Here is a 24,847-nt window from a genome sequence, read left to right on the forward strand (position 1 = left end):
CCTTAACAGTATGGACCTCAAACATCCGGGGCCTTCGCTCAAACTTAACTGATCTCTCCATACAGGTTGCTTCTGACAAACCAGACGTGATCTGCTTAACAGAAACCTTCCTCCTTCATGATGTCTCTGATTCCTTGGTATCTCTCCCAGGTTACTCCCTCCTCTGGTATGATAGACCTGAGCCTCGTCCTGGAGGTGGGGTTGCTATCTTTATAAAAAAACTCTCTTCCTCACTCGCCCTGCACTGCCCTCTCTCCACCTCACCCCCAGGAATACCTTTGGCTACGGCTTCCCCTTCGCTCCCACCTTTTGTTCATATGCGTGTTGTACCGTCCACCAAACAGTGATGACTCCATCTACATCTCGCTGTCTGATAATATGGACCAACTTCTATCTACCCATCCCAACTCTCTCTTCCTCATATGTGGTGATTTCAACTGTCACCATGCCAGTTGGCTGGGGCAATAGCTCTGATTAGAGCCTCTCTCACCAGTACCTCTCTCACCAGCCATGGCTCTTCAGCAAAGGACTTCTGTGACTCACTGGGATTGACACAATCTGTCAATTTCCCAACCCGGATCTCAGTCAACGGAGAATCTTCTCTTCTGGACTTGGTTATGACTAACTTCCCTGAAAATGTCTGCTGCTCTTCTTCTGCTCCAATCGGCTCTTCTGATCATGTGCTTGTTAAAGTGGACATCTCTCTGACCATTTTCAGAGAGCCTCCTCAGCGTCGACGAGTCTGGCATTTCACTCAGGCCAACTGGCACGGTCTTCAAGCAGCCATCAATCATCTGGACTGGTCTCCCATCTCTACCACCTCTGACATCAACTCATCCTGGGAATTCTTCCAAAGTAAATTGCTCTCTCTCATGCACAGATTTATCCCTTCTCGTCTTCAGTTGTCATACCCTTCCTCCCGTCCATGGTACACGGAATCTTGTGGTGAGGCTATTGCCCAGAAGCAACTTGCTTTCGTCTCCTGGAAAGCAAATCCAACGGAAGGAAATCTCATTTCCTTTCACAAAGCCCGAAACAAGTGTGTGTCCACCCTCAGGAGAGCCAGGAAACAATATCTCTCCGTCCTCAGGACCGAACTCTCTTATCTGTCTCCCTCTTCCAAATCCTGGTGGCGTCTGGTAAAATCTGTTTCTGGTGTTTGTTCCCCCTCCATCCCCTCCCTCACCTTAAATGGCCACACGGCTGACTCCGCACGTGAAAAAGCCGAATGCCTCAACTCTGTGTTTGCCTCTAAATCTTGTGTCCCAAACCCATCCCTCTCTGTACCCACCGTACCCAGTCGTACCCAGCTGCTCCTGGACTCTGTGTCCTTTCCTCCTGACAAGGTGGAAAGGTTTCTGTCAACCCCTCGACTCTGATTCTGCAACTGGACCTGAGGGCATCAGCCCACGGGTCCTAAAATCATGTTCTTCCGCTCTTTCACTCCCTCTCTCTGTTCTCTTCACCTTCTCTTTTGCTCAAGGTCATCTTCTATCTGCTTGGAAATCTGCCAACATCACCGCTTTGCACAAAAAAGGTGCAAAAACAGATCCCAGCAACTACAGACCAATCAGCCTTCTCCCAATTATCAGCAAAGTCATGGAATCCATCATTGCTTCAGATATGAAATCTTTCCTCTTCTCCAATGGCTTGATCTCTGATCATCAATTTGATTTCAGACCTGGACACTTCACTCTGGACATGCTGCTTCTTCTTTCTCAACAATGGATGGAGGTCCTCAATGCCAAGCAGGAAATTAGAGCAGTCTCCCTTGACATATCATGTGCCTTCGATACAGTCTGGCACCCCGCTCTGCTCACCAAACTCTCCTCTTTTGGTATCCATGGAAATCTCCACGCATGGCTGGCGGACTTCCTCTCCAGTCATAGTCAACGTGTGGCCCTGAATGGGTTTCTCTCATCTCCTCTTCCTGTTCAGGCTGGAGTTCCCCAAGGCAGTGTTCTGGGCCCTGTGCTTTTTCTGGTCTTCATCAATGATCTCTCTGACTCTCTTGAAAATCCTCTCTATCTCTTTGCTGACGACTCTACTCTCTGTCGCTCCATTCTTCATCCCTCAGATCGGCAGTCTGCAGCCTCCTCACTCTCTGCAGACTTTGACAAAATCACAGACTGGGCAAACAAGTGGAACATGTCTTTCAATCCTGACAAATCTCACACTCTTTCGATGTCTCTCCGAAAAGACCGACTGGACAACCCTCCCATCCACTTTCTGAATAATCCTCTCCAAGAAGTTCTGTCACTCAAGCTTTTGGGTCTCACTATCTGCCATGATCTTTCCTGGAAAAACCACATTTCAAATCTGGCCTCCAAAGCCAGTCGCCGACTGGGCATCCTCCGTCGTGCGAAGTCCTTCCTTGGCACACCTGAGCCTGAGCTCCACACCACATACAAGGCTTTCATCCGCAGCTCAATGGAATACTACTCTCCCCTCTGGGCTGGTGCTCCTGCCTCACACCTAGCTCGCCTTCGCGCTGTTGAAACCAAAGCATTCAGAATCATTGGAATCTCCCGCGATGAAGCTAACTCCAAGGGCCTCTCACTCACTCACCGCAGGCAGGTTGGTGGTCTTTCCGTCTTCTACCGACTCCTCTCTCTGGGCTCTGTCCCGCAAATATTCCGACAAGTCGCACAAGATCTGCCTGCAACCCTCTTTTGGTTAAACTGCCAAAATCAAGACTCTCTGCTCACCTTCACTCCTTCATTCCTCTTTTCTCCCGCCTCTGGAACAAACTCCCTCACTCTCTTCAATCTCACTCCACCCTCCAAGTCTTTAAAACAGCTGTTCACCACCATCTCTTATCTTCCCCCATCCAAAACCTTGATCTTTTCTACCCCCGCTAATTTCACCCCAATTCCACTTTTTGAAATACCAACTTCTGTACTGGAAGTCCTTGGGCTTTATACTTCCCTCCCCCCCCCCCCCCCCCGCCTTCCCATGCCTCCTCCCCCCGGGCCCTCTCCCTTCCACACATCTCCCTGCTCTCGGATGTTGTGTTTGTGTGCTTCCCCTTTTCTCCCCATCTTGTCTTCCACTCCCTCTTTTTGTGTATTTTGTTTGTCTGGTCGATTTGTTTGTGAAGTAAATGTTAGCTCTTTCACGAGCCTCGATTCAGTATACAAAAAAAAATAAAAAAATAAAAACCCGGCTCCTCTCCGGCCTTGCTCCCCCAGCTCTCTCTGTGCTCTGTCCCCCAAATATTCCTACAGGTCGCACAAGATCTGCCAGCAACCCTCTTATGGTTAAACTGCCAAAATCTAGGCTCTCTGCTCACCTTCACTCTTTCATTCCCCTTTTCTCCCGCCTCTGTAACAAACTCCCCCACTCCCTTCAATCCCACTCCCCCCTCCAGGTCTTTAAAACAGCTGTTCACCACCATCTCTTGTTTTCTCCAATCCAAAACCCTGATCTTTTCTACCCCCACTAATTCACCCCCCAGATACACTTTTTCGAAATTCCAACTTCTTTCCTGGAAGTCCTTGCCGGGTCCATATGTTTTATACCTCTCCCACCTCCCCCCAAGCCCTCTCCCTCCCACAGTTCTCTCGATGTCCCTGCTCTCAAATGTTGTGTTTGTGTCCTTCACCCTCTCTCCCCATCTTGTCTACCGCTCGCCTTATTTTGTGTTTTATGTGCCGGTTTGACTTTTTGTGTGATTAATGTTAGCTCTTTCACGAGCCTCGATCTTATATACCAAAAAAAAAAAAAACTCCCTCAAAACCATCCATACTCCTTCCCACATGTCCATTTCGGTCTCCTACTATCACAACAACTTCCTCATCTTTCACGTTTTCCATCAGCTTCTCTATTGCACACCAGAACTTGTCCTTATCTTCATCGCTCCGACCAACCTGCGGAGCATACCCCGAGATGACGTTCACTAAGAGCTTTCCAATCATCATTTTCACCATCATCAACCTGTCACTCACTCTAGTCACACTCACCACACTGTCTACAAATTCCTCAGAAAACAGGACACCAACACCATGCACGCCTTCCAGGCACCCTTGCCACACAAACTTGTATTTCTGTCCCTGCCTACCCTTCACCATTCTCACACCACTTCCCTTCCATCTCGTCTCCTGCACACAACATATGTCAACTCTTCTTCTGACCAATACTTCCACCACTTCTCCTGATCTCCCTATCATTGTCCCTCCATTCCATGTCCCAAACCTCAGAAACCGATCTCCACGTGGGGAATCAGACGTTTCGTCGTCATAAATGGAGTGATTTCCACCCTTGCTGCGACCGGGTTCCCCACCTTGATTTTTGACGAGAGGGAGTGAGGTCCCCCACGGGGTACTTCGGGCTGTACCCTGCCCATATGTAGTTGCAATTGTCATAGTTCCCTTTTTGAGGCAATGTTTTATGGCCGGATGCCCTTCCTGATGCCAACCCTTTTAGTCGCCTCTTACGACATGCAGGGATACGGTGTACCTATTCCAAACCGGGGTACACACCCTATGCAATGCCCTCAAAGCAATGCTTGGTTACCCTGATATTTACGAATAAGATGGTAGAGCACTTGCCTTGTAGCTTAAGCATGCAAGCAAGCACTCCAATGGAACGGTGGATAAGGAAAGCCTGGCTGGCTTGGCAAGCGATTAACAATTCGTACTTATGAAGATTAGGCATTCCATGATGAGTGCTTGGAGTTCACTCGTCCCATCGTTGATTTAATCATTGTAAGCCTCCCAATTATTGTCTTCATAACCTGGAGATTTCCCCATGAGTACCCAGGCTCGGCTGAGGAATCCTTCATGGTGATCCTGCTGGTTAATTTGTTGCTGTAATCTATACATACACCAATAAAATACATCAAAACTACAATGCCAAAGGTTTACCTTCAAACAGAGGTCTTTCAAAGAGGAACTAAAGTGGGAATTGTTGCAATTCAGTTCAAAATTATATCAAGAATACAGAGTAACAGGCACAAAATGTCATTTGATCCTTTACAAATCCCAAACCAACATGGCAGAACTCCAACATGAGGTCGATGAACGTTAATGTTTGTGTATGTATTTACGTGGAAGTGATGAGTCGTATGATGAAAGCAGATGGCATAAAAAGGGGGAAATAAATAAAATAGCACAACATTTTTAGCGGCTGGGGCACCGCACGTTGCACCAACACAGGCACGTAGGGTGGGGGGGGAGGGCGGTTGGGGGGGGGGGGGAAGTGAGAAGAAGACAGAAGCAGTTGTTTCTCCGAAATATTTTCAGAATTTGAATAAATAGTTTCTCCTGCGTTTGAAGAAGATCTGGGCAGTGCATGTTGCCAACGTTCACACTGTTTCGCTGGAAGATGAAGAAGAATGATCATGGTTGAGTTTCTCTGTAATGCTTTTCGAGTTTGAATGAATGAATGAATGATCGTTTTAAGGCCATTTTTCCCCGCTAAAGCGGGGGTTAGCCTTGCGGGCCCCATGACAATCATGGTTCCCTGTTTGAGGCAATGTTTTTATGGCCGGATGCCCTTCCTGATGCCTGACGCTCACGCTCTTACGATGCGCAGGGATACGGTGTACCGAATCTAAATCGGGGTACACACCGTGATCATTCATCCCAGCAAGCTGGTACTCAATTTGCCGACCTCGGAAGGATGACAGGCCGAGTCAACCCCCCTGGCGTTAATTCAGCGATCGACCGGGATTCGAACCCAGGATCCTAGGATCCCAAGCCGGCACCCTAACCGCTAAGCCAACACCAGGCTAATGTTTCAGAGTTTGAAGAAGAATAATTATCAGAAGCAGATCGTGTCTCTGTTATGTGTTCTGAGTTTGAGTAAAAAGTTTCTCACCGAGTTTGAAATTCACAGCTCAAACCACCATGCTGGAACTCCAACACGAGGTCAATGGACGTTATTTTTCCATGTATCTATTTATGTGGAATTGACAGATCATATAATGAAAGCAGATCGCACAAAAAAGGAGAGAATAAAATAGCACAACAAAGGCGAGGCACTGCACCAGATACCGGGGGAGGATGGAGGGGGACTGCCTTCGTTCGTAGAGATATGTATTTTTTATTTTTTAAAGGAAGGAAATAAAAGATACTCAATCTGAGGAGGGAGCAGGGTGCTCCATCTGGCAGTGTGTTCCATTACCATGCTGCTTGTAGAGCACTCACCAAGCAGCTCAAGCATGTTGAGATGCCTGGAGTGTCCCACAATGTCCTAATTATATAAACTAGGGCATGCCCGTACTATATATATGCCCGTACTATATATCTATCTAAAATTATATCCCCCCCCTCTATTTACATGAAATGGTTTGGTCCATTCGCAACGCCAAAGCGAACGGCGAACGGCTTGCGAGTACAGTGACAATCCCCCCCCTCTATTTACATGAATGGTTTGGTCCATTCGCAACGACCACAGAACCCCCCCCTCTATTTACATGAAATGGTTCGGTCCAAAGCGAACGGCTTCCGGAGTTTGGTAAAGAAATCGCCATCGCGTACACAAACGCGCAGGAAAGCGAATGAATCGCAAATTCGTTTTTATTAGTTTTAAAACATCGTTTAACGCCAACATAGCGCCAACATAGTTTGCAAACGTGAAATAAATGAATACGCTCTCAAATGTGCCATCCGAGGCAGAGTGTGTCCGCCACGTTCGGCACACGCGCTAGTTCGCTGCTCTCTGATTGGTTGAATCGTTTTTTGGACATCGCTCGGTAAGTAATTGTCCGATTAATATGAAACCTTGAAAAGGCACATCCTCGGGTCCCCAGCAATATACCTGGCAAGTTAAAAGTATATCGGACCCGTGGTTGTCGAGAAACAGCGGTCACAGACAAACAAACACACAGACAGACACACACACAGAGATTGCTGGAATTATAGATAGATGAACACTAATAGTTGGAACTGCTGCTGCGGTCAATTCCAGAGTTAAAAAAAATTGAAATTCGGTTCAGGTGAAGAGATTCTTCATCTTTGCGGGAATTAAATAAAGGCACGAACACTGGCGTTTATAAGCATTGCGATGTATGAAGGAATACAGCGATTCATAGTTATGAAGAACAGCTATATTACCATTCATAGATATGAAGTTTTATTGTACTGAAACTGACCTGCTCTGAGGCAAGATATACTTGAGTTGAGCAGACAAAATGGCAAAATCAAGACCTGAATGCAGGCTGACCAAAGGTAAGCCTGTTGGTGTAAATCATCTTCAAAAAGACACCCAAACACCCAGTTTTCATTCATGCAATCCCTTGGAGGTCGATAAGAATGCATGCAAAGTTTGGGGTCGCTAGGTTTCATGGCTTTGGAGTTATGGAGGACACGCACGCACTGCCTTTTATTATACTAGATACACGCTTGCTATATGTTGCATGGGGAACACGTCCTTGCGCTTGCAGATGAAGGAGTACTAAAATGATTCTTGCGTAAAATTATTTTGATTCTCATTCACTACTTTATTGTAAATGTGTTAATGTGTGCAATAAATGTTTGGAAAGTTTCCGCGAATGGTGAAAATATAGAATTATAAAAGTGAAATTCGAGTGCACAGTTACAAGCAAAATATTCTGGATGTTATGAAAGAGTGAAAATTGTGGAAGTATTGTTATATTAGTCTCGAGTGTTGCGCTGCAATAACTGTCGTATTCGTGACCAATTTCCATGAAGAGCCCATTTTAGAAACTCAAAGGTTCGTGTTTAAGCACGGAAGTGGGGGATGCTCCCTTAACCATAAGGATGGGTTGAAGGGAAAACAATAAATAAAATAAAAACTTACGGATTATTCGAACATGCAACTATCATCAACTTAAAGGATGTCCTTAAGGGAAAAGTTCAGGAAATCCTCAATTTTTTCCTTAAAGATGCTTCATGCAACCGGGCCATAAACTCTGCCCACCTTTGGTGGTGGAAGTAAGATGGTGGTGAATGAAAATATAATGAATTTTACATAGAAATCATTTTATTCCTTCTCCGTCCGCAAGCATGTGTTCCCCATGCAACATACAACTAGCAGTGTTCATTATGTACTCTTACTTTTGGAAGAGCGTCCTATCAATAATCTGATTTGTTGCCTGGCATAGCAACGACTCCAAACAATTTCCTTAACTTTCAGGAAACCCTTATCCTTAAGGGTTGTTTATGCAACAGCACTTACTTTTAGCGAAGGAATTACAATGTACCTTCAGGGAAATTTTTCTGTAAGGGAGATTATTTGTTCTCGTCAGGACAGCATACCATACAAAACATCGAACCAATGAGAGCCACAATCGTCACAAAATGAAAATGGTACCTCCTGGCTGGGATGGTGAATATTAGCCATGGACTATGCCTCACACTAACAAACGCATAATCGGCAACCAACGTAAAACCTGTCTGCCACCCAGACCATCATTTCCACAAATATAAATCCAACCAGAAGGCACTGACCAATCAGCGGAGATAAAGACAACCACATGGAGCAAGCACGGACTTGCGTCCACAGGAGATCAGGGTATCGCTTGTCAGGTTACATATGGTTGATTTTATCTCCTCAGACTGTCGCCTCAGTCATCCATTTAGTTTTGGCATAAAGTCACCCACAACTTTTTGAAATATCATGCTTTGTCGTTTTTTCACTCAATGGTAAAGAATCACTTTAAAAATTCTCGGATCCAGATCTTCACTAAATTCTAATCATTTCATCCATGTCAAACACCCAACCTCTCCACCAAATTTCTTCGGAATCCATCCACGACTTTGGGATATCCTCTGCACCAACAGACAGACAATAGGAAAACATAACCTCCATCCATCTTCAATGGTTATTCAAAGACGCTTATTCACACGTGACATGAAAACTGGAGTGAGAATTACTGCACTTTAAAGTGTAGAAGCTGCAGCCCATACAGCAGCCACACACACATAGCAAGCAGTGTAACCTCGTGCCAAAGAATGAATGAGACCAATTGCCTCTATGTTGTTAGAATTATTTGTTCAGGGTGCTTGGAATAACACACCCACTCATTGCCAAAGATGGTATTTTTAACATACACCAACAAATGCTCGCAGATGGGACGCCCAGTTTAATGTCCTGCCGAAGGATGGTGCGCACTGACGCCTAGTCCTGCATGTGAAACACCAGGATGAGTTAACAGATGGGTCAACATTTGAACCCAGGATAGACAGCTCGGAGGGGCGTTTAAAACCTTGCCATCCTGATAGGCCAGAAGGAAACAATCAGTAATCAGTTACTTACCATCAACTTAAGTCCCCACGTTAACTTTGCTTCTGACATCAAATCCTTCCTCTTCTCCAATGGCTTGATCTCAGATCATCAATTTGGATTCAGACCAGGTCATTCGACTCTGGACATGCTGCTTCTGCTGTCTCATCAATGGATGGAGGTCCTGAATGCCAAACAGGAAATTAGAGCCGTCTCCCTTGACATATCTCGTGCCTTCGATACGGTCTGGCTCCCCACCCTACTCACCAAACTCTCCTCCTATGGTATACATGGAAACATCCACGCATGGCTTGCAGACTTCCTCTCTGGTCACAGTCAACATGTGGCCATAAATGGAATTCTCTCATCTCCCCTTTCTGTTCAGGCTGGAGATACTCAAGGCAGTGTTCTGGGCCCTGTGCTTTTTTTGGTCTTCATCATTGATCTCTCCGACTCTGGAAAATCACTCTATATCTCTTTGCTGATGACTCCAATCTCTGCCGCTCCATATCTCAACCCTCAGATTGGCAGGCAGCAGCCTCTTCACTCTCTGCAGACCTGGACAATATCTGAAAATGGAGAAACAAGTGGAACATCCGCAGCTCTATGGCATACTGCTCTCCCCTCTGGTCTGGTGCTCCTGCCTCACACCTAGCTCGTCTTCACGCTGTTGAAACCAAAGCGTTCAAAATCATTGGAATCTCCCGCGATGAAGCTAACTCCAAGGGCCTTTCACTCACTCACCGCAGGCAGGTTGGTGGTCTTTCCGTCTTCTACCGACTCCTCTCTGGCCTTGCCCCCCCAGCTCTCTCTGGGCTCTGTCCCCCAAATATTCCTACACGTCGCACAAGATCTGCCTGCAACCCTCTTATGGTTAAACTGCCAAAATCAAGACTTTCTGCTCACCTTCACTCCTTCATTCCTCTTTTCTCCCACCTCTGGAACAAACTCCCTCACTCTCTTCAATCCCACTCTACCCTCCAAGTCTTTAAAACAGCTGTTCACCACCATCTCTTATCTTCCCCCATCCAAAACCTTGATCTTTTCTACCCCCGCTAATTTCACCCAAAATCCTACACTTTTTTTTGAAATACCAACTTCTGTCCTGGAAGTCCTTGGTCTTCTTGTGTTTTATACCTCCCCCCCCCCTTCCCACGCATCCTTCCCCCAAGCCCTCTCCCACACTTCTCCCTGCTCTCAAATGTTGTGTTTGTGTGCTTCCCCTTCTCTCCCCATCTTGTCTTCTGCTCCCTCTTTTGATATATTTTGTTTGTCTGGTTGATTTGTTTGTGAAATAAATGTTAGCTCTTTCACGAGCCTCGATTCAGTATACAAAAAAACCCCAAAAAAACAAAAACATGTCTTTCAATCATGATAAATCTCATACTCTCACTGTCTCTCCGAAAAGACCATCTGGACAACACTCCCATCTACTTTCTGAACAATGCTCTTGAAGAAGTTCTGTCACTCGAGCTTTTGGGTCTCAGTAATCTGCCATGATCTTTCCTGGGAAAACCACAATTCCAAGCTGGCCTCCAAAGCCAGTCACCGACTGGGCATCCTCCATCATGCAAAGTCCTTTCTGGGCACTTCTGAGCCCTCCCCCTTCCACAGATCTACCGACGTCCCTGTTCTCCACTGGCATTGTGCTTGTGTGCTTTCCTCTCTCTCCCCCTCTTGTCTCCCGCTCCCATCATTGCATGTTTTATATGTCTGCGCATGTTTTCATGTTCAATGTGTTAGCTCTTACATGAGCCTTGATTCTCTATTCAAAAAAAAAAACTTTAAAAAAAAACTCAATCGAAACAGAATGAGAAAAACAAAGAGTAAAATTCCACAATGGCCACCTGAAATTTTGGCGACCAATCCGTACAACAATTTGAGCAAGGCTCGTTGGTCTTTTATTTTTGTTGCATTTTTTTTTCCCAAATATTCCACACCACATAAAAGAACACACAAAAAGAGTGCAACATCAAAATAATGCTTTAATTAAGAATAAAAAGGATAATCTGGAAACATATAGCCAGACATGAACAAAAGTAAAATTGTAGAAAGAAGAAAATGAGAATTTCTTTTTTAACATCAGCAAGTAAGAGAATAGGAAATGGTGATCAGAATGCAGCAGAAAAAGGCAGTTGATCGAGAAGTTTAGGTTGCTGTTATTGTTGAAAATATCTTGTTCATTTTAAATTCGCAAAGCCACAGGAAAACATCCAACAACAGATTTCATCGCAAGTGCAATGAAGAATGCGAAACCTAACAACATTCCATGACAGACAGTTGCAACGGGTGAAGTGGATGGTGGAGTAGAAAGACGAGGCCCACATAGAAACAAAGAAAATTTCCTCAAATATACTTTTTCTACACAGCCATGTCGAGAACGTAAATGATAAACAACAAAAGTAAAATACCATCAAAGATTACTTGACTGACTAGAAAGAAGAGTTTACTTATTGACACCAATCAGCAGATGAATACAAACTCACCAATGTCGATATTTGTGCAAAAGTGAAATGGCAGACAGATTACACACGTAATCAAACAAATGTGGCTTGTTCGTGTATATTCTGTCCAAGTGCGTTTCCCTTTCACCGGCTATCTGTGTCACTGCACTCCTTACCTTGTGGGGTCCACTCCATCAAAATCCTGACCTCAACCGCATCCCACCTACTCCCCCCACCCCCTCCCCATGTCCAAAAAAACCCCAAAAATCATTTCCATCCCTTCTGTCTTCTCGAAGCATCATTTCCCTACCAACTCACCTGCATGTCTTAACTAGATTGCTCCTTTGCAAAATCAAAACACCTGTGAAATCACTCAGGTGAGGGTTCGTCACCATGTACCGAGAGAACATTCTGTACAGCTGATGAACAAGTGAAGAGTTTCATTGGCGATTATATCATGCAACCATGAAAAGACATTCAAATAACAGGTCATTGTAAATAACAGGTCAATTCAAATTGGCTTCTCTGGGCTATAAAAAAAATAAAAGTTGTAATTAAAATAAAAGTGAGAGAGGAAAGAAAGAGTTATAATGCATAAAGTCAAACAACACAATACATTGCTAATGAAAGCTTCCCTGTAGCTGTCAACATGCATGTCTATGTCTATAATTGTCAGGGAAGTTTGAGGAAGAGAAGTGAATAAAGGGTGTGACTATGTGGTGAGAGGAAGTGAAATGGGGTGAGTTTGGGAGAGCGGAGGTGGGAGCCAACCAGCTCCAAACATGACCCCCTCTCCTCCCCACCCACCCACCCCTCCAACAACTTCTGCTACCCTACACACGACGCCATCCATACGAGCACTTGGTAACACCAGGTAACTTGCACTGCATACGTTAACAGCGACATGGGGAATCTACGAGTGGGACAGAGACACACACAGGCACAAAGGAGCAAACACAGTGACTGCACAGCACAGCATAACTCGAGCTTATTACAAACACCTGACCTGCACACAGGAAAGCCTAACGTTGATATCCAGAGGCAGCCACAAAGGTGATCAAATGACAATGGACCACAGAGTAAAGGACCCCTTTATCTAGAGATTGCGAGTTAGCTCGTGAAACCTACCGACTCGCTCAAACCTGGAAAACGAGCTTCCAACCTGATCTTCATAAACTACTACATTGCACATTTCTATAAGGCTTTTACCAACAAAATACAAGTGAAATCAAGGGATAATTTCAAAAAGCATAAATAGATATATGTCTAACTTCATTTCACACAGTCGTCAGAAATATCCAAACAGCAAGTTGTAAACAGAACTCGAAGATGACGAAACGAAAATCGAGTGTGGTCTCACCATATTGCTATTTCATTACAATTTTTTTTTTCATTGTCCTTCGAGGGTTCATTCAAGCCAAAAATTTACCTGAGTATTGGCAATTCAATAAAAGTCCTTGTAATTTGACCATAAAATTCAATTGCAATGGATTACATCTCTGGAAGACAGATACTTGGATCAAGTCCCTTGCTCGAGGCCATGAAACGATAATATAAATACAGACTTACCTCACATGTCAGCCTGAGTTACTAAATGCGTTCCAACTGTGTTGCAATATTCACCAACCTCGAGAGGATGGGGTTGTTGGGAGGGAATGTTGATGTAGCAGTTTGTTAGAAAACACCATTTAGCTCAAATGTCAGCCAAGTCTGGATATACAAGGACACCTGGACCATCATCCACAACCCCATTATCTTAATCTTTGAACTTGTTTATCTTTGATGTATTAAGTACATTCTTACAGATAACTCAACATCCACGCCTTTTGGAGAATTCACTTGCACATCGTATTTTAACTTCAAAAAGAGAACATAGCCAGAGTACCAGCACAAAATGGTCTGCTTCTTTTCAAGATGATAAAAAAAAACGATTCAAAACTGAAATGCAGACAGGACGGCCAACTTGAAGACCCCTCCAAACGACAGCGTGTTAAACCTCAACAAAGCCTCAATTACAAGAGTACTACCAACTGCGAAACAGAACAAATTTCCTCAGAAGTCTCCCACAAAATGCCCGAGAATTTATTTTCCCAACCTGTTGCTGTCCCACGCCCCTCCGATAAGGTTGGAGATGGTGGATATTAAAATGACCTCCGTCCGACCGATCATCCGTCCATGCACTTATGTGTGCGCAATATTTCAAAAACCGTTGAACTTTTTGCTTTCATATTGCAGCCACCTATTCCTCATGACATTATCTCAACCTGATTAGGCCACGGTTGTGATTGGCTGAATTATGTTGCCATGGCAACCATCTTGGTAACTTGGCTTGTCTACCCGATATTTCAAAAACTATTAGCTTTCATATTACACAGGTATATTCCTCATATCACCCAAAAGGCAGAGGACCTAGATTATCAGCCCCCAGTTTGTATCTTGTATTGCACAGCAACTGCAATAGCAAGGCGTTGTTTTGACGTGAAAATGTATGCCAAGTAATCCAACCCCACCTTTTGTCATGACCTACATTGTGATTTCTGTTGGTTGTAGAAATTCAAGGTGGAACTGTCTCCCCCTCTGCCGAAATGGATCATCTAATAACCAACCATCCTAACTCTATCTTCCTCATATATATATATATTTTTTTGTACAAAGTCGAGGCTCGTGGAGGAGCCAGAAGTCGAAGCTCATGGAGGAGCCCGAACATACAACGGATCAGGACATATCAGAACATAAAACAGTGGAAGGTGAGAGAGGAAACACCAACAGCAACAGGATTGGTGGACAAAATGTGAAACCTCTGATCATTCCTCAAAGCCCACAAGTGTCCACTCTCAGGAAAGCCAGAAAATAACACCTGGCCAACCTCAAGACTGAACCCTCAAACCCGTCTCCTTCGGTCTGTCTCTGGTGTATGCTCTCCCACCAACCCCTCCTTCACTTCAAATGGCATTAGAGCTGACTCTTCTCATGAGAAGGCTGTATGCAATCATGTGTTTTCTTCCAAAACTTGGAAACCCAACCCTTCTTCTTCCCTCCTCTCTCCCCTCACCCCCACCACACACACACACTCACAACACGTGTCCTTCCCTCTCATACCCAACTGCTCCTGGATACTGTCTTTCCTACTCAAAAAGATGCAGAGAGTTCTGGCAAACATCAACTCAGATTCGGCGACAGGTCCAGACGGCATCAGTGGATATGATATGTGATAAAAACCTGCTCTGCTGCTCTTGTTCATCCTCTTTCTGTTATGATCACACAAGCATTCTCTCTGGGGGCAGTTTCTGTCTGCCTGGAAGTTGGGCAACATCACTGCAATACACAAGCATGGTGCAAAAATGGGTCCCCTTAACTGCAGACCCATTATCTTACTTACTCCTCATCTTTATCAAAGATCTTTCTGATTCCCTGGGAAATCCTGCCTTTCTATGTGCTGATGATTCCACTCTGCCATATCTCCAATCCTTCAGGCAGACAGGCAACAGCCGCTCCCCTCTCTGCAGACCTTGATAAAATCTGCAGCAGGTCCAACACTTCAAATATTTATTTGAATCCCGACAAAACCCACACTCACGCTGTCTGAACTGTCTGGCAAATTCGCCCTTCCATTTCATAAACAAATCGCTTGAAAAGGTTGTCACAACCTTTTAGGCCAAACCATCAGCCATGATCTTTTGAAGGCAGACCATATTTGCAAGGTGACCTCCAAAGCCAGCAGCAGACTGGGCATCCTTCATCATGCAAGGTCTTTCCTTGGACAGTCTGAATTTTGGACAAGCCACAAGGGCCACATTTACAGCCTGATGGAGTACTGCTCTCCCCATTCGGATGGCACCCTTGCCTCACACCTTGCCATTATTGATGCCATGGAAAACAAGGCCCTCAAAATCGTTGGGATCTCCCATGACAAAGCTGAGGGTCTAGGCCTGTTATTTGCACATCAAAGGTTGATGCACCCTCTATATTCTACCACCTTTTTTGGACTTGCACCCTCTGCCCTCTCGTAGCTCTGTGGTTCCCAGATTTCTGCAGGGCACTCGAGGTCTGCCAGTAACCCTCTTCTTGTTAAACTCCCAAAATCTAAGCTCACTGCTGACCCCCACTCATTTGTTCCTCTTTTCTCTCCTGTGAACCAACTTCCCCTTTCTGTTCAGTCGCATTCTTTCTCCAGGGGTTCAAGACACCACCCTACACTACAGAGCTTGCTTTGTTGCTTCCGAATGAAATGTGATGCTAAAAGGGCGATCGACATTACCGCAAAAAAATACTTAGGATGTGACTTACAGTGCCCTCCATTAGTATTGGAACAGTGAAGGCGAATTTGTTATTATTGCTATATACTCAAGAAATTTGGATTTGAGATCAAAAGATGAATATGAAGCAATACAGAAGGTCAGATTATATTTCTTGGTATTTCTATGCATATATGTTTTACCATTGCAAAACAGTAGCACTTTTTATGTTTCGTCCTCCCATTTTAGGGAAGCATAAGTATTGGAACATATTAATTTAAAGTAAATTAAAGTAGTATAATATTAGTATTTGGTTGCATATCCCTTGCATGCAATAACTGCAGTGAGCCTGTGACCCATTGACATCACAACTCCTGGTATCTTCCTTTGAGAGGCTTTGCCAATCGTTTACTGCAGCCATTTTCATTTGTTGTTTGTTTGGGGGGGTTCTGACTTTAGTCTCCTCTTAAACAAGTGAAATTCAGGAAATTGACTTGGCTAGTCTAAAACCTTCTCCTTTATTCCCTCTGATGAACTTCTTAGTTGCGTTGGCAGTGTGTTTTGCATTATTGTCTTGTTTTATGGTGAAGCGCCACCCAATGAGTTTGGAGGCATTTTCTGGTACATAGGCAGACAGAATGTTTCTGTGCACTTCCAAATTCATTCTGCTGCTGCTGCCATCATTAGTTACATCATCAATAAAGACAAGTGAGCCAGTTCCAGATGCAGCCATGCAAGCCAAAGCCATGACACTACCTCCACCATACTTCACATTTGAAGTAGAATGCTTTGGATCACATGCTTTTTCCACACTTTTGCCTTTCCGTTGTTTTGGTAAAGGTTCATCTTGGCCTCATCTGTCCATAAAACTTTGTTCCAGGACATCTACTGAAGAATTCAAGTATTGTCCTATTTTTCAATTTACTTAAATGACACTTGATGTCTTGGATAACTCTATTTTTCCTCTTTACAGATTACTGTACTCGATTTTATCCCGTACTGTAACCCATTCAAACAACAGGAATGTTGCAACTGCTTCGCTCTTTGCTGTCGCATCAAGTCCATGCTTAGTAAATCTGAACTTCTCATGACCAACAAAGCCTTTGTAACTCAAGTCAATGGAGCACAGCAACTCCCTATGGGCCGGTGGTGCCCTCACCCTTCCGTCTTTCTTACTTTTCTCTCCTGAATGCTTTGGAAATCAAACCTCTCAACATCATGATTATCTTCCACAAAGAAGCTAAAGTACGAAGTCTGCTGATCTCCCATTATAGATGATTGCATTGTGGCCTCTCAGTTTTCTACAGCCTCTATTCCAGTCTTCCTCACTCTGTCCTTTCAACCATAAGACCCGCCCCAGTTCCTCAAGTATGCACACACATGCGTTTCCAGCAAACCCCTCAGATTTAAACTCCCCAAAATCCAGGGTTACTGCATACACCCTCTCCTTTGTTGCACTTTTCTCCCACTTGTTGAACCACATTCCTGAGGCAGTACAATCCCACACTTCCCTCCAGGCATCCATCTCTACCCCTCTTAATCCAATCCTATCCAAGCTCTTTTACTCACAGGTTACTATGTTCATTTTGTCCAACAATTCCTTCAATCATTCACTCACTTGCTAGTTATGTCCAATTGCTGTCCCGCTGTCTATAAGTTGCCAATCTTACCTCAGTCGCATGACCTTCCTGCACTTCCAAGAGTGCAGATGCTGTATACAAATTTTTTTTTTTTGCCATTTTCAAGCTGTGTGTATGTCTTGACTGCTGGGAGTGGTTTGATTACAATGGGGACAAAATAGGTAATAATAAATGCATCTAAAATGATGATTCTCTAAATAATCACTCAAATCATCAAATTCTGTTCTTCCTTCCTTTATAGTCAAAGAGCAAGAGTATATAAATAGAACGGCGTTTTTTGTGATTAAAGCCACCTTCACAGAGGTCAAAAGTAACAGAAAATGTGTTTCCATTGTTAATTTGGTAGTGGGCCCCAGCAGTGATGTCAAAACGAAAAAAAAGTTACCCAAGTTAATCTTCAAGACGCAAATGATACGACAGATTAAAAAATCAATATCTGCCCATTTCTGCAATAAGCAAGTAAAAATAATTAGTTAATTATCGTATTTAGGCCTAAAACAATACAAACACGTTTTGAAATAAAATGGCGTCATTTATTTTTTAAAAGCCATAAGTAAACAAATGCACAAGCCAATGGTTATACATCCCAGTTGCCAATAACAAATTTAATGGAAGTATGTGATTAGCTGACATTTTAATAATAACATTAATAATTTTATCTCATTCCAAATGGCATATCCATGGGGATGCCTTGAAGGATAATTGCTCCAGTCATTATGTGCTGCCATGCGAACACCAAATACATTCAGATATTCGTCTGATTTTAATCAAAGGATTCTTCCTCATTATCAGCCAACGGATAACCGGATGGATCTTTGTAACCACATTTCTTGCGGGAGCCATCGGTCGTCAACGTCTCACATTCCCATGAAGGTGGATACATGGAGACCTGGGAGGGCTCCATTCCACTTTGTGAAACCCTCATTTGGAGATATGTGTCTCTGTCTATCTCTCTCTCTTTCTCTCTAATAGTACATGCGTGTCTTCTTTGAGGTCAGTGGCATGAATTTCAGCATCTGTAATGGCAGCAACTGGGATGAACTTCAACATCACTCGATCCGACTCAATGGCCCTTTCGGGGACCCAAACTTCAATGCCAGGACAATTTTCTACCATCACTTCCTTCAATTTCTTTCTGGTTATTGATGTTTGGAGAAGACCATTTACATGACCTCCATTTGTATACAAAACGGCTGAAGGGTTGCAAGGCTGATAGCATTTCCATTCTCCATTGAATATTGGAAAAGGATGAACAAATCGTTTCCACATTACTACAATCCTGTACAAAAAGGAAAAAAAACAAAAAAACGTTGATGGCATAAAACATGTTCAATATGTGGTTCAACGGTTTCTTTGATGCATAATATCAATGGCATGTGCATCAGATTGGCTTATAGTTGCACAAAGGCACACTTCAAATTTGTCATTGAATCAATATGTCAACAGAAGCTTCAATACTTTTTGTGAAGAATCGTCTGTGGATTTAACCTTCATCACAAAATAAATTCATATGTAGCAGACATAGAACATCAATACACGGTGCTGACCTCCTTACTAATATGAGCAACCATGTTGCGTTTTCTTTTTTTGCTGAGGCATGTTGCATGAGGAATGTGCTCTATTGTCCCTCGTCTGCTGATACCAGGATTTCCTTCCATGCCACCTTCTTCCATAATCTTCATTTCTTTAAATAACTGTCTTCAGGAGTGACAGTTTCTAGTTTTCTGCTCATTTCAGGGAAGATTTATCTCCAGAGTGCTCTCTCTTTTATAGTCTAACACTCTTTTGTGGTTTGGAAGAGACACAAACAGATTCTAAAGACTCCTCCTTCCTGACAAATCAATAACTTGAAGCTGGCACCTTTTTACCAGGAGTACCTCAAATTTGACTTTGTTTTCCATACTGCCAGAAAAAAAGGAAATAAATTACAGCACAACTACGTCTACTACGACTACCACAACTACACATCCTATTACAACAAATGAATATTGAGGGGAGGGAAATTATTTGAGGGAGTTGAAAGACGAAGGCAAGAAATGAGAAGAGAAGGGGATAAACGAGAAGTACTATGGTTATAATACAAAACTTTTTACGAAACTAAAAATGGATACTAAAATGGCAAGAGCCTATAGGATTATTACAAGATATAGAAGGTGAGAGATTGCAGATTTATAGGTATGAAAACATCATAATAACAAAATAATATTGCTATTTGATGCAATTAATTTGCTGTACACATCACATGATAACTCAATGATATGAACAATAGTCTCAAATCCTATTCATGATGTTAAAAAGTAAGATTTCAAACATGATAACTATAATAATGGAATATACAATAAGATGGAACTAAAAGGCAAAAAAGAAAAATTATAATGAAACATCAGCCGGCATCTCGATGACCTCATCAAATTCAATCTGCCAGGGTATCTGGAATGGAAACGTATTTTCTGTTAGCTAACTAACCTTGTATCATAAAGACAAAAGACTAGTTGGGTTGCTTTAATCACAAAAAGGCCCATTGTATTGCACTTGCCCTTTGCCGATGAAGTTGAAGGTTGTTACTCACCTCCATCTTTGTTTCACTATTTGCCATTCTTGGAATTAATTTCACATTCAACATTATTCTTCCTTCTTGGAGTTCAAGATAACAGCTTGAATTCAACCATTTCCGACTCACTATAGTTTGTATTTGCTCATTTTGATTTGTCTGTCCCATATCCACCCGTTACTCCACATCAAACAAGTATGCAAACCTTGCATATTCTACGATTTTCCTGTTTCATGGATTTTCCTTTATTTATATACTTTTAAGAAAAAATTACACTGTATTCATTTTAAATCCATAACACACCTCAATAACAATTTATTTAGTCCTCAATAACGTCTCTTCCCTTCCAAAATAAAGTCATGATTTCACTTCTCCAACCACCCACAGACAATGAAAACCTCATCCCTCCTTACACCCACTAAATCAAAAAGTTAAGAAACACAGATATGAAAAGTCGAAAAGTCATTTTGCATTTGAAGTTTTACATATTCAAAGTTTAATGTCAATTGTCGGCTTTTGTTTTTTTTTTGGTTTATACAAGATCGAGGCTCGTGTTAGAGTTAACATCAATGACAAAAAAACAAACGGACACATAAGACAAAATAAAGGGAGCGGGAGACAAGATGGAGAGAGAGGGGGAAACACACAAGCACAACATTTGAGAGCAGGACATTGGGAGATCTGTGTGTGGAGGGCTTGGGGGGATGAGGCATGAGGAGGGAAGGGGGGGGGGTGGGGGGGGGGGGGGTGGAGGGTGTAAGAGGTAAAAAAAAACAAAAAAAAAACACATGGACACAGCTCGTACTTCCAGGAAAGAAGTCGGTATTTCAGAAAAGTGGATGTGGGGTGAATTAATGGGGGTAAAAAAAGATCAAGGTTTTGGATGGGGGAAGATAAGAGATGGTGGTGTACAGCTGTTTTAAAGACCTGGAGGGAGGAGTGGGAGTTTGTTCCAGAGGCGGGAAAAAAGAAGAATGAAAGAGTGAAGGTGAGCAGAGAGTCTTGATTTTGGCAATTTAACCATAAGAGGGTTGCTGACGGATCTTGTGCAACCTGTAGGAATATTTGGGGACAGAGCACAGAGAGAGCTGGGGGAGCTAGGCCGGAGAGGAGTCGGTAGAAGACAGAAAGACCACCAACCTGCCTGCGGCGAGAGAGTGAAAGGCCCTCGGAGTTAGCTTCATCGCGGGAGATTCCAATGATTCTGAAAGCTTTGGTTTCAACAGCGTGAAGCCGAGCTCGGTGTGAGGTAGGAGCACCAGCCCAGAGGGGAGAGCAGTATTCCATTGAGCTGCGGATGAAAGCCTTGTACGTGGTGAGGAACTCAGGTGTGCCAAGGAAGGACTTTGCACAATGGAGGATGCCCAGTCGGCGACTGGCATTGGAGGCCAGCTTGGAAATGTGGTTTTCCCAGGAAAGATCATGGCAGATTGTGAGACCCAAGAGCTTGAGTGACGGAACTTCTTGGAGAAGATTGTTGAGAAAGTAGATGGGAGGGTTGTCCAGACGGTCTTTTCAGAGAGACATAGTAAGAGTGTGAGATTGGTCAGGATTGAAAGGCATGTTCCACTTGTTTGACCAGTCTGATTTTGTCCAGGTCTGCAGAGAGTGAGGAGGCTGCAGCCTGCCGATCTGATGGATGAGGTATGGAGTGGCAGAGAGTGGAGTCATCAGCAAAGAGATAGAGAGGATTTTCCAGGGAGTCGGAGCGATCATTGATGAAGACCAGAAAAAGCACAGGGCCCGGAACACTACCTTGGGGACCTCCAGCCAGAACAGGAAGGGGAGATGAGAGAAATCCATTCAAGGCCACACGTTGACTACGACCGGAGAGGAAGTCCACAAGCCATGTGTGGAGATTTCCATGGATACCATCGGAGAGTTTGGTGAGCATATCGGGGTGCCAGACTGTTCTCGAAGGCACGTGATATGTCAAGGGAGACAGCTCTAATTTCCTGTTTGACATTGAGGACCTCCATCCATTGTTGAGACAGCAGAAGGAGCAGGTCCAGAGTAGAGTGACCTGGTTTGAGCAATTGAGACTGATAATCTGAGTAATTGAATTTGAAAAGTCTGAGTAATTAATAAAATCTGAGACCTGGCTTGAAAGTAATTGACCATTTTCAGTGTATTTCTGCTGTGCTTTTCTGCGGTGAAAGTAAAGGTAAAAAAAACAGCTGTACTAACATTGTAATTAAAAAAAAAAAAGAAAAAAAAAAGTACATTATTACACAATACATTACAAAACAAGAAAGAGCAATCAGATTGCAGACCCTCGCCAGGATATGTTTTAGTGGTTTTTAGGGCTTTTGTGTTAAAACAAATATGGCGGCCAAACTACGTGACAGATGACATCATTATTTTTTTCCCTCCACCAATTTATCCCGAGATTATGCTCAAGAAATTTCATCTGATCGGATGAAGTTTGTACTTGTCGAATTATGACGTCATAATGGAGGCACCTATGGCATCATCATTAAGAGATGTTATTCCACATAGAGTGTTGGGTTCATCGGGGGAGAAGGGCCTTGGTAAGAGAGGTGACCAAGAACCAGATGGTCACTCTGGCTGAGCTCCAAAGATCCTGTGTGGAGATGGGAGAAATTTCCAGAAGGACAACCATCACTGCAACACTCCACCGATCTGGGCTTTATGTTAGAGTGGCCAGACAGAAGCCAAACAGTTCAATCTTGGTTTCATCAGACCACAGAATCTTGTTTCTCACAGTCTGAGTCCTTTAGGTGCTTTTTTGCAAACTCCAAGTGGGCTTTCATGTGTCTTTCACTGAGGAGAGGCTTCCATCTCCACACAGGATCTCTGGAGCTCAGCCAGAGTGACCATCGGGTTCTTGGTCACCTCTCTTACCAAGGCCCTTCTCCCCCGATTGCTCAGTTTGACCGGGCGGCCAGCTCTAGGAAGAGTCCTGGTTGTTCCAAACTTCTTCCATTTAAGAATTACGGAGGCCACTGTGCTCTTGGGAACCTTCAATGTAGCAGAATTTTTTTTGGTCAGCTTCCCCAGATCTGTGCCTCGACACAATCCTGTCTCTGAGCTCTGCAGGCAGTTCCTTCGACCTCATGGCTTGGTTTTTGCTCTGATATGCATTGTCAGCTGTGAGACCTTATATAGACAGGTGTGTGCCTTTCCAAATCATGTCCAATCAATTGAATTTACCACAGGTGGACTCCAATCAAGGTGTAGAAACATCTCAAAGATGATCAAGAGAAATGGGAGGCACCTGAGCTAAATTTCAAGTGTCATAGCAAAGGGTATGAATACTTATGTAAATGTGATATTTCAGTTTTTTCTTTTTAATAAATTTGCAAAACTTTCTAAAATCCTGTTATCTCTTTGTCATTATGGGGTATTGAGTGTAGATTGATGAGGAAAAAATGCATTTAAACGATTTCAACACAAGGCTGCAACATAAAATATGAAAAAAGTGAAGGGGTCTGAATACTTTCTGAATGCACTGCACGTCATCTTCAAATTTCAAGTAAATCTGATGGAAATTGATGGTTTTAAAAAATGCACCTAATTCATAGACCGTTGGCCTATATTGACCTTTTGGCCTATGTTGAGCTAAAAAATAAATGGTTTTTGAAGTCAATGACCAAATTTGCAAATTCTCTTCAAATTTCAAGTTAATCGGATGAAAATTGAACTTTGAGGGGGTAGGATCAACACATATGTAGAATGTTATGATAAGTGTGATATCATAAGGTCACGTGGTATGGCAGCCATATTAGATTTAACTCAAATAATTAAAAAATTATTTATCGGAATCGGCGAATTGGAAAAATGTGAAACCTGAAAAATTGTCAAGTACTCCCAATGGGGAACCGTTGGTATACCAGCCATAAATGTTTCAATCAAATGCCTTGTCCTAAAAATCTGAAATTGCATGCACATGATCAATGGCCCGTTTGTATTGAAATATTAAATTTATGACATCATAGGTCACATGGTTTGGCAGCCATATTGGATTTAACCGAAAACATCTCCCAAAACACCAAAGCGAGATCGTCTCAAAAGTTTACGTGTGTCATCGACTCGGCATGGCGATTAAAAGTTGATCACGAAAACGTCATCTGTCACATGGTGTGGCAGCAATATAGGATTGAAGGAAAATATTAAATAATGATATCTCAGAAACCGCTTCCTCTATGGATGCGAAATTTGACAAGTGTCATCAAACCATTGCTGCATATAGTTTGAAAATTATGACATCGTAGGTCACGTGGTTTGGAAGCCATCTTGGGTAGAAAAACTAACTTTATCCAATCAGCACGAAACTTCATAAACGTGATCCCTCACCCACACATATGCAGAGTTTACATTTTTGATGTAATATGTCACGTGGTTTCGCAGCCATATCAGCTTGAAAGCTGATATTAAAAAAAAAAATCCCTTCTCTGAAATCGCTTCACCAATCGATATGAAACCTGTCCTGTCTGGTAAAAATGTGATACTTGAAAACAGCTGTCGAGATTTAAATCAAACTTGTTTATTTTTAGGACAGTGAACAAGGACATTTACTTGTTGTCACGGGCAGGGACTACGCAGAGGCATATTGGCGACAGTCGCATTGCTCTAGTTTTTCCAACAAAGACAAAAACAGACAGACAAAGGACAAAGACACAGACAAACAAAAAGACACAGACAAACAGAAAGAGACAGACAAATAAACAGAGACAGACAAATAAACAGAGACAGACAAATAAACAGAGACATACAAATAAACAGAGACAGACAAATAAACAGAGACAGACAAATAGACAGAGACAG

At 43.1% G+C, this 24,847-nt stretch overlaps 1 protein-coding gene across 11 annotated transcripts in view; it reads right to left on the minus strand.

Moving 5' to 3' along the window:
* Positions 1 to 24,847, minus strand: part of LOC137418738 (CUGBP Elav-like family member 1-B) — a 118,672-nt gene that overhangs the window by 21,302 nt on the left and 72,523 nt on the right. For 4 of the 11 annotated variants that reach the window (XM_068104847.2, XM_068104849.2, XM_068104848.2 and 1 more), the window contains one exon: positions 11,155 to 12,546. The gene's annotated coding sequence lies outside the window, so the exon portion shown is untranslated. Of the gene's footprint in view, positions 1 to 11,154; positions 12,547 to 18,094; positions 19,939 to 24,847 lie in introns of those variants that run through there. The other 7 variants (XM_068104850.2, XM_078771861.1, XM_078771862.1 and 4 more) reach the window with 3 other exon arrangements.

The sequence above is a fragment of the Myxine glutinosa genome, chromosome 2 (genome assembly GCF_964187855.1).
Source record: "Myxine glutinosa chromosome 2, kmMyxGlut1.1, whole genome shotgun sequence".
Classification (NCBI taxonomy): domain Eukaryota; kingdom Metazoa; phylum Chordata; class Myxini; order Myxiniformes; family Myxinidae; genus Myxine; species Myxine glutinosa.